Source organism: Cibotium barometz, chromosome 31, assembly GCF_041138505.1.
Source record: "Cibotium barometz isolate CiBa-2024 chromosome 31, ASM4113850v1, whole genome shotgun sequence".
In the NCBI taxonomy this organism is placed as follows: domain Eukaryota; kingdom Viridiplantae; phylum Streptophyta; class Polypodiopsida; order Cyatheales; family Cibotiaceae; genus Cibotium; species Cibotium barometz.
In genome coordinates, this window is record NC_141076.1 from 1,905,381 (window position 1) to 1,916,559 (window position 11,179).

The window sequence follows — 11,179 nt, forward strand, 5'->3', positions numbered from 1 at the left end:
TTCTCATCTGAAGGAGTTTTCCTGGTTGTTCTACTTTATCCCTTCTGCAGACGCTCCAGTTAGGAAGATTAAGACCTCTCCTGTGGTGAGTAGCCTTCGTCTTCCTGGGACCACCATCGGCCAGTTCCTTGAGTGCTTCGTGGCAGGCGGCTCATCATCAGCAGTCTCAAGGTAAGCGTAGACCATAATCAAAGCTTCACTGTTCTGATGCTTTTCCACCGGCCTTGCAGGGGGTTCAGATGCGAACGTGGATAGCTGCTTCTTCTTGATGTTGTGTACCTGTTCTCGAATATGGAGAGGGCTGTAGTCGATGGTATGTCTGCGGCCATGATTTTCTTTGGACAGAACTGAACTGTTCTGTCCTCCTTGCAGGACACTTCCACGACTCAGAGGTGATCAGACGGAAGGAGCCACTTCTGGAGCTAGGGAGTATATCAGGTCACTTTGCCTTGGCTTCTTTTTCTGCTTCTCTGGATTGGGTCCTGGTAACTGTATTCATGCTGATCCTCTTCTGCTGCTGTAGGGGAACGAGCTGGGTTTGCTTACTGCATTCTGCATATTGCTTCTTTTTTTCTTTTTTCTTTTTTTCCGGAAAAAAGATCCTTCTATTAGTTAATGAGAAAATGCCATAAGGCTACAAAGCTCACCTCGCAAGGAGGGATAAAAACACAGTGAACTCCTGAGCTCCACCCCCGTGGCTGGCCGCTCTCTGGGGGGGGCTACCTAGTAGTACATGTGGGAGGTGAGAAAAGCCAAACTGGAGGCCTGTAGTGCCAAGTGACATCCTCGCCCCTCACGGTGAGGAAAGGGCCAGGCTGCCAAGTGCGGAGGAAAGCCTTGCGGCGCCCTCTCATGCGATCCGAGTCGCCCTGGAGTTTCCCCCAGTGTCCTCTCAAGGTGTGAATGATGTCCACCCAGAGGGCCTGTATGACCTCCGCCGGTGGAGTCGCCTGGCGGTCTATGGCCTCCCTGCATCGGGCTCTCCAAATGTGCCAAGCCGTCATGCTGCTGATCAACTCCCATCTGTGCCCGACCCCCTCCTGAGGGGCTGCCGAAGAGAAGTCTGGCGTCGGAACCACCGCCATCACCCTGTCAGAGACCTGGATGGTCGCACTGCCAGGGACGTCCTCATATCCAAGGGCCGGGCCGCTGTCCGTGGCCCAAGCCACCGCACCCCACGTCACCAGCATCTCACCTGGTGAGCCTGCAAAAACCATCCTGAGAGCGCGCTGCCAGACCTGCTGTGCCTGTGGGCAATCCCATAAGCAGTGCCGCTGCGACTCCTGTGCATGGCCGCACCGAGGGCAGGACGCTGGGTGACTGCCGAAAGCTAGCCAAGCCCCCACAGCCAGTCCTCTATGCGTTGTGAGCCAGAGAAACAGCGTCACCTTCCGGGGCCGGAAGCTGGCCCAAAGGCGCTGCCAGAAGTCCCTAAGAAAGGCACGGGAGAGCCCCTGTCGCCGCCAATGCTCGGCCGCCGCCGGGGTGCTCGCTATCCTGTGTCTCTGAATCCGCCGCCCCAGCCTCGCTGTGTACTGAAAAAAGGGGATGCCTGGGCTGGTAGGGGCCAAGTAGGGATCTCGCCAAAACCACTCACCTGGATCCCACTGAAGGCAAATAAGAGGCCTGCTGTCCCAAGCCCATAATCTCCAAGAACAGTCCTCCCCTATCGAGGCCGGTGAGGGGTCTACATGCCACTGTCTCTGATGAAAGCCGACCACCCGCACCCTCTGAAGAATACATCCCTGGAGCCCATCCAAATCTAGTCGTGTCCTCTGAAGCTGGCCACCCTCTCCCACCTCGAAAGTGAGTGGGGCGACTCTCTCCGCTGTGCCGCAGACCGCTAGAAGGATCTCATGCCGAGTAAAGACACCCATCCACTGTGGAGGTGGAGGGTCCTGTACTGGGGTCCGCCACTCCCAGGGGATGGCCGCCTCAATGTCCTGTCTCATCAACTCTCTGCCCCTCATCCCACTGAGTCTCCTCTCCTGAGCCTCTAGAGGCAGCTGCTGAAAACCTATCCAGTCGGCTAGGGACTGGGCTGGGCCAGAGCTCAGCGGGCCCCACGACACATGAGACGCGATCCAACCATATGGCCACTGGGCAGACGAAGCAAGGGGTTCCAGATCAAGGCTGCCTCAGGCGCTCCTCATCGGTGCCCGGGGGAGTCTGGAAGAGTGACGGCCTCAGATGCGACCAGGCCCTCAGAAGGCTAGCTGCAAAACGCTCCTCGAAGCCAAGGCCCACTCCTCTGGATCGCTGCTCTGTAAAGATCCACCTGATGCTGGGGGTCCAGGGGCCGCTAAGAGAAGGGGTGCGGCTGAGCATCCTGGAAACAAGAAACTCCTTCCACGGCTCAGCGCCTGGCAGGAGGCCACGAACTACCAACTTGCCAAGCAATGCTCGGCTTTGGCAAATAGGATCAACAATGCCCAGGCCGCCTCTCTCCCTCGGCTGAGTGATCACCGCCCATGCCACCTTGGCCCTGGCGGGCCGCCCGTCGCCGCCGGACCAAAGAAAGTTCCTGATGAGCCTCTGCACCTGGCCAATGCACGCCCGAGAGAAGGCCCAGCAAGAAGTGATGTACCACATAGTAGCAAGCAGAACCTGGTTGGCCACAACTACTCGGCCAGCCAGAGATAAACGAGCGGTACTCCAATACAGAAGCTTCTTCCTAAATCTCAACCAAGTGAGAGGGTTGGACTTATCATGTCATCCATTCACTTTTTGGGCACTCATGGAAGTTTTGCCCTCTCAGCCGGCCCGGATGATCTGCCCTCCACTCTGTGAGTCTTGGGCGCCGGCTTGGAGGGAGAATAATCACTGTCTGTCCGGGTGCGGAGTCTCTCCAAAAAGAGGGTGACCTGTCTCTGTGTCCAGCCCCACTCCGCCTTCGCCCTGTCCAGGGCATAGGCGTGAGACCAATCCTCTGCGTATATGTATCTAAAGGTAGGCTGCACCCTCGGGGCGGCATGGAGGAGAATCAGAAGCACCGCCTCAACTGAGGTGTGGACCGGATCCGCCCGCTAGTCTCCTATACCAAACAAGCTCATGCGGGCTGAGTGTAGTCGGGTCTGCAATAGGTCCGTGAGCCCCAAGTCACTGAAGTGGTGAGAAAACTCCAGTATCTCATCACGCAAAACTTCCTCTACAGAATTGCAATCCCATGCTGTGTCTGGGGCAACACTGAGAGGAAAGGAGAATGCCACCATGCTGCTCACCACAGAGGGAGAACGAGAGGGATGGCACACCACGCAGACTCGCAAGGGCGCGACCAGTGTCTCGAACGGGCCAGCATCCAGCTGGAGGCACCTGAAAAAACCGTAATCCACTGGTAGCCCCATCACTCGCGAGGGCCCCCCAGGGGAGGCTGGAGAGAACTCTGTGGCGGGCGAAGCAAGGATCGCCATCTCCACCGGCCCGGAGTGGCGGTGGAACAGCCGCTAGACTGAGCTCTGGCCTACCCAGCTGCGCTGCCCCGGGGCAGTGGGTGGTCTGGCGAAGTATCCTGGAGAGGCCGAGGGAGGGATGGGGGCTCGCGGCGAGGAGGGGGGAGAGCGAGGAGAGGATGGAGAGGCATCTGCCAGAGGATAGGTGTCAGGGGGGGCCGCCGGGGGAGGCGGGAGGGGGGGGCTGGGGGGGGAGAGGGGAGAGGGGAGGGTGGAAGGAGTGCTCTCCGGGTGAGGGGAAGGGGAGCCGGGGGTCGAAGAGCGCGGCCCAGGATCCTCAGGAATCTGCTCCAAGGAGGGGGCGGGGCCCCCCCGCGGGGGGAGGCGGGAGCGGGGTCTCCACGTGGGAGGCTCCACCTGCGGCCTCAACGGGCACTAAGTCTGAATCCTCGTCCATCGGGGTGGGACCTGCTGGCCGCCTATCCCTGACAGGAACATAAGTGCGGGTAGGTGCCTGTACGCCAACCGGAGTCGCCTGTCCACCAGCCTGTGCTGCCTGCTGGCGTCTGCGACGACGGTCCCTGCGGGCCGGGCGTTTCCGCCGGCGAACCTCCTGCCATCCGCCAGCCTCCTGGGACTGCGCGGCATCCTCCGCCGGGGCCTGCTCGTCAGATGATGGCGCCTGCTGTGGCGAGCCAGGAATGTCCGGTCTCTGAAGTGGATGGCCACCCCTCGGGTCTCCTGCAGGGGGTCCAGAGGCGGCATGGCGTGAAGGATGAGCCCCCTTGCGGGGACAGGCGCGTGCGAGATGGCCCATCTCCCGACATGTGTAACACTGGCCGGGGAGGCCCGAATACTCCACGCGCTGTATCATGTGTCCTCCAGAAAGACAAGGGAGAAGGATCGTCTTCGGGAGGGACTCCGGTGACAGAACCACAACCCGAATGGCCGGGAGTCCTGCTGCCCGAGCAATCACTGAAGCCGCTGTCTGAGGCGTCTCCACCACCTGCCCGAACGCCTTGCCAATGGATGACAAGAGGGGCAAGTACTCCCTAGGGAGTCCAGGAAAGCAGATAGTGACGGGGAAACCTGTCGCGCCTGCTAGCGGGTCAGAAGCGGGGTCGAAACCATGAGTCCATCGCGCCAGGAACGCCCGGGATGAGCGGAGGGCAATGGGGCTCCGAGCCAGCACCATCTAAGCTGCCTGTGGGGACTCGAAATCCACCTGGTAGTAGCCACGTCCCAAAAAATCTACGCTGACGATCTTGGCGGGCACGCCAACAAGGCTGCCTTGCAGAAGGTCGCGAAGCTCTCTCCGCATCGGACGGCTACCCACTATCTTGCAGACCAAGGAGGAGGCCTCAAGAGCGGAAACTGTGGAAACAAACAACTGAAGCTCTTCAGCTGTGAACTCCAGACGGAGACCGGAATCGGCAGGGTTAGTCGGAGCGGCTTCCATGGAGTCCTCCAAAGGGAAAAGGCCAGAAACCGGGGTCACCAACGGGAGGGGCACAGCCCTGCGAGGAAAAAAGAGAGGCGGAGGGCTACAGGATAGCGGGGGCGGGGCGGGGGAGGGGGGGGGGGGGAGCTGAGGCGGGGAGGAGTTAGCGGTGGGCGGGGGGGCGAGACGGAAGGGAGGAGAGAGAAGGCGGAGGGGGGAGAGGTGGCAGGGGAGAGAAGAGAGGCGGGGGAGAAGGAGGCGAAGGGGTTAGAGAGGCGGAGGAAAAGATGACGGGGGAAGGAAGCAAGCGGCGGGGGGAATGGCGGGGAAGGCAGCGTGGAAGGTGGCGAAGGAAGAGAAGGCGGGGGGAAAGAAGGCGGAAATGAGGATGGAGGCGGGGGAGTGAAGGCGGGGGAGGACGCGAGGCAGAAAGCGGGGGAGAGATGGCGAAGAGGGGCGCAATGAAGGAGGCGGGGGAGAGGACGGTGGAGAAAGCGGTGGACTGGCGGGGGGGAGAAGGGGGCGCGATGGCGAGAAGCAGCGGGGGGGGGGGGGGGGGGGGGGGGGGGGGGGGGGAAGCGGAGCTCGCAAGCGAGGAGTCACTTCCGCTGCATGTTACACAACTTTTGATCACACAATCAAAAGCTCTGATACCAATGTAGTGTGCAACCGGTATATGCATATTGCTTCTATTAATGCTCTGTCCTTAGAAAGGATTAGGATAATCTTATCTCTGGTTTTATCCAGTTTCTTCTTGGTGTAATCTGAGGCTCTCCTTTGGAACTTAATCAGTAACCTCTTCTCCAGACTGAATAGGACTTGAGTTTGTTTGGTCCAATACCTGATGCATGTTGTAATTAAACATACAGAGAGAGAAGGGCCCTTGATTTCAAGGTTGTCAAAAGTGACAGCAATCCTCTGCAGCCAGGCGTGCCAAAGATACTCACATCTTATTACATTCCATAGAGTTGTCGTGCAACCTATGTTTTCTCCTAACATTGCATTCTTCCAATTTACATCTTTACCCCAACTAAGAATAGCTGCATGTAACTCTTTGAAGGAATTTGAGATGTGCTTGCAGTGGAAGAAAATGTGTAGATCGTCCTTAGGTAGACCACACCTTGCACATTGGTCTGAGGCAATGTTATACTTTCCAGCCTTGCTCTGTGTCCAGATAGCTCTGTAGGCGACCAGCCAGGCTAGGCAAGCTTTCTTGGGTTCAATGTGTGGACTCCAAAGCTCCTTAAGACTGTTGTACCATCTTTTCTTGTCCCAGGTGATATTCCATTTGCGGTTAAGAGTGACATGGATAGGGGGGGCTTTTTCGAGCTTAGGGATAGGAAGAAGGGGTTTGTTCTTTAGCCAGTGAAAGGCTAGGATATTGAAGGTGGGGGGTCTGCTGATTTTCCAGATTTCCTGAGTATTCCATTGACTTGCTCTGTTTTGGATTAGATCTAGCTCAGGGGTTCTGCAGTCGAATTTGGCTACAAGATCTGCTCTTGTGAGCCAGGTACCGTGGTGGGGGCTGAACATATCTGCCCAGGTTGTTAGACCTTTTTTGTGCAGGTTAAGGGCTATTTTCTCTTCTTCTGGCTCTAGGAGGGTATGAGGGAGAATAGACCACCAGCAAGAGTCGGTGGCTAATATACCTTCTGATTTATTGTCCTTGGTACTGATGGACAGAAAACTTTTAATTCTGAACCAGGCCTTCCAGATGGAGGTAACTAGTTAGCTCCCTTTAGGGGTTATGGGGTGCTTGGAGGCTACTAATGTGATGATGGGAAGATTGACCCATTTGTTGTGGCCAGTGATTGAGAACCTTGGGGTGTCCTTGATCAGTAGCTGTGCCCAGTCTTCAGTGGGGTTCTCCATAGCTCTGATGATCCATTTAGCAGCCATTCTGTCAGCTAACAGGCGAATGTCTTTAATTCCCAACCCTCCCTTGATTGGATGCATGGACAGTGGACGGTAGGGCCTTCAACTTTGGTCTCGGAAGGATTTGTGTAGCAGGCAGTGCATATACCCAACCTTGGAGTGTAATGGTGGGGACCCCAGTGGTTGGAGTGGACAGGAAAATCAGACAGGCCATGTCAGGAAATGTTCAAAATGCTCAAGGTCAAACAAAGGCAAGAGCATATCCCCTTGCTTAAAAACAAGGAGGGAATCCAGGCAACAAACCAAGCTGAAAACAAAAAGCTGCCCACTGATTACTACCGCAGCATTTTCCAGGAAGAAGGTCCCCCATCTGCAACTAAGACAGCCGCAATGGAAGCAATCAAATCAGTCAGACCTAGAACAGTCCCAGCCAACATAGCCGATACTCTGGAACAGGATATTTCTCACGAAGAAATCAAAGAGGTCATCTTCTCCCTCAAGCCCAATAAGAGTCCAGGTGAGGATGGATTGCCTGCTAAATTTTTCCAAACCTTTTGTGATGTGCTAACAGGTCCCATTTTCAAAGTATGGCAAGAATCGCTGAAATATGAAGCCTTGCCATCACAAATCAATGAAGGCCTAATCAAGCTGATCCACAAAAAAGGCCCCAAGGAGATCATAGGTAACTGGAGACCCCTCACAATGCTTAACAGTGTCTACAAAATCATTGCCAAAGCTTTAGCTCTCAGGCTGAACAAACACATGAAACAATGGATAACTAAGGAACAAAAAGGGTTCATCAAAGGAAGGTACATCCTGGACACCATTATCGCCCTATGGGAAGGTATGGATTATGTAGAAAAAACCAGCCAGGACTTCCTGTTTATCAAGATTGACTTTGAGAAAGCCTATGACAGAATTCAGTGGGACTACATCCTCCAATTTCTCAGAGACATGGGTTTGGGACCCCAGTTCTCCCACATGGTAAAAACCCTATTTGAAAATGCCAAAGCTAAAATTATCTTCAATGGAGATCTGTCAGAACCCTTTCCTCTTGAAAAGAGTATCAGACAAGGATGTCCTCTAGCTCCCCTGCTCTATGCTATAGCTACAGATGGTCTTAATTGGCTGATAAAGGACAAAATCAGCAAAGAAGAACTAGTTGGAATCAAACTACCCAATGGAGAACAAATGTGCACTCAGATGTTTGCTGATGACACTAATAGTCTTATAGCAAATGAAGAAGAGAACATCAAGGTACTCTGGAGCTGTCTACAAACCTACTGTGAAGCTTCAGGATCCAAAATAAATCACAGCAAAACAGGAATCAAAACCCTCATTGATCCCCCTCCCTCTTGGCTCATTGATACAGGCTCTCACAGCATACAGGATGGAGAGATTTTCAGACTACTTGGTATACCCATGGGCTTCAAGGTGTCACTGAGACAAAGATGGCAATGGGTAATGGAGAAAATAGAAAGGAAGCTGCTGAGATGGAAAAGGAAACAACTTTCTTTAGCAGGGAGAATTATGGTACTTAACCATTTCATCATTCCTTCTACTATTTATTTCCTCAGCTGCTGGAGACCTCCTGATGCTGACCTCAATGATCTTATCAAGCTCTGCAAAAACTACCTGTGGGGAGGAGACCCATGGAACAGGTCCAGGCCTAAAGTGAATTGGGATACCTGCACGGTGACCAAAACCATCATCTAGGCCACTCATCCACTATGATCTGAGTCTCCTGATACCGTCTATTTAGCCTCCAAAATTAGTGTCCGCAAGGCTGTGTACCAAAACACTTATAAACTGTTATAAGTGGAACTAAGCTAAACTGGGGAAAAAACCTCCACTAACTGAAGTAAAAAGTGCCCCAGTAATCTACTGATGATCACTAGCACTCCTCTGGGTGCATACACAGCATAAAACCCAACAAACCCCCCTGGAGTGATATGTGATCACTGTACATCATCCACCAAAAGGAAACAAATTCAAAGCAGTGCGGAATGCTTCGAATTTCAGACGTGGTAATGCCTTGGTGAAGATGTCTGCCACATTCTGATCTGTAGGACAGTAGATCAGACTGATATCACCTGTCTGGAGTCTTTCCCGAACAAAATGATAGTGAATCTCAATGTGTTTCGTGCGAGCATGAAACACAGGATTCCTGGCCACAGCAAACCCTCCATTTCTCCTTTGATTTTCTAGCTTCCAAGCATGCACTTAAAGCACCATCTATGACCACACACACTACCATGGAGATTCCTTATTTAAATCTCTACTGCTGATCTCAAAGACCTTGCACTAGTTGCCAAAGAACTCTACTTATGCCCTTGTAACCTACCCTGTTTTCTGCCAAACAGACTTGGCACTTAACTAGGTGCAAAAAACACTGCAGCCACCGCTATGTACATCAGAAACACTACAAAAACACTGCTGCAAGACCGCAAAAATTGTGGGCAAGAAAAATCCAACATAGTTTGCCCAACCCTAGCCTGCAAGACATTCATGTCTTAGCAATCACTCTGTGGGTCAAGTCCCCCCAGATCAAATGGCCGACAAGAGAATGCCCACTTCGTCAGCTGCCTATACCAGTGTAATCCACCGAAAATGAAAAAAATATGTTCCCCCATGGCATGTGGGTCTTGTACATGCAAAACCTCAGCTGCACTCCAGAGTCTAATGCTTCGACATCTATGTCAACCTCGATCATCGGGGGTGATAATCCAGAGCTCTGATTTGCATCAATCAAGCACAACATAATATGCCTCACACAGCGGAGATCTTCTCCCAGCAACATGCACATGAGGTGCTGAAAACACCACTGCTTGGACACCCGTACCTTCCACAAATCTTCTTGACTAAGAATGCGGTCGTAACATGGAGAACATGTTACCTTCTCTTCAGTAGTCTTTGTCACCGCAACAAATGCATCCTGCTCCAACTCCTCAATCTCTCTCACCTGCAGAGTTGCCTGGATCTGTTCCTTAGTTTTGCATTCACACGTGCACATGACTAGCCTAATATTCGTGTCAATCTCCTCCCCATTCAAACTAGAATTATTCCATGAGTCTTCTCGCACTTCTGCATCCCATTTTGGCTCCTGCAAAAGCACAGTTTGGCATTGTGGGATTGCAGCAGGCATCGTGTTGCCCACCCCCTTATCTGTAGCAGCCCGATTCTCAAAATACCAAATGCACATCTTTGAATGTATCCATACTGGATTTTTCACCCAATTGCTCCATCCATACCTCCACACACTCCTTATGACATAGTTGCTCTAGCCAAGCATTCACTGTTTCCACAGTACACACTCTTGGATACATACATGGTTGATAGCCTGTGCATATGTATAGCACTCCTGCTGTGTCACTTTGTTGCGCAACTCATCATTCAAGCCTTGAACAAAGCTAACCACCTAGAGCATACTATGTGCAAGATCTAACTCATCAAAGAAAGACAAGTAATCATCCCAAATATCCTCAAACCTGGTTATGAAGTCATCGACCAGCCCGTCATCATCTTGGACTAGGTCGTTCAATGCCATCCACACCTCGTACATGTCTTCATCCATTTCAAATCTCTTGATTAGTGCCCTCTTAAGCAATTCCCAACTATATTTGACTTCATCACACAAACCCAAGTACTACAACAATGCATAGTTCTTCAATCCGTATCCTGCGAGTGTCCTATGAAGACTGCCATGTCCTCATCATCCCTAGACCTGCACCTATTCTTCGCATACTACACAAAATCTTGCACATCTTCTAGATAGGTACCACTGAAATACCACACGACATCATCCATGATTACCAAGGCTTGAGACGACTCCTAAGGAAAATTCGACCGAAAGAGCCAAAAAAATGCCGCACAACGGAAAACCGGACCTAAGTTTTGTGCTTTTTTGTCTATTTTTTTGATCATCTATGTAAATTCCACCAAAGTACAATCTAATTAATTATTTTAGCCGTCATATTTCTTCTAGTGAATCCTTTTTTCTAGAAGTGTCTACCCAAATGCCTAGGTATAAAAGTGAACTCTTCTAGGGATTAGGGGCCTTTTGGACATTTGTGTAAGGAGCTCTCAAGCACTCTCTTCTCTAAGCTAAGTTTGCTTCAAGCACTCATTGCTTAAGCAATGCTCTTGTAATCTCATTGATTAAAGAAGATGGATATGGCTTCTCTTAATCTTCTCTATTTATTCAATCAATTAGTGTACATGCTTGATTCTTTGCTTGTGGGATTGAGTAGTTGAATCTATGTGTGTATGCTTGTTCAATTAGTGAAGTGCTTGTAAGCAATATTACGCTAACTCCTTAACAATTGTTCATTATTAAATGACCATAGCATGTGTGTACGCTAGTAACAATTGTGGCTAGGTAATTCATTGGCTAGATCTTCACTTAACAATTCAATAATCAACAAACAAAAAGATAAATCGACACGCATTGAGGGCCGATTTGTGAGGCCGGCCC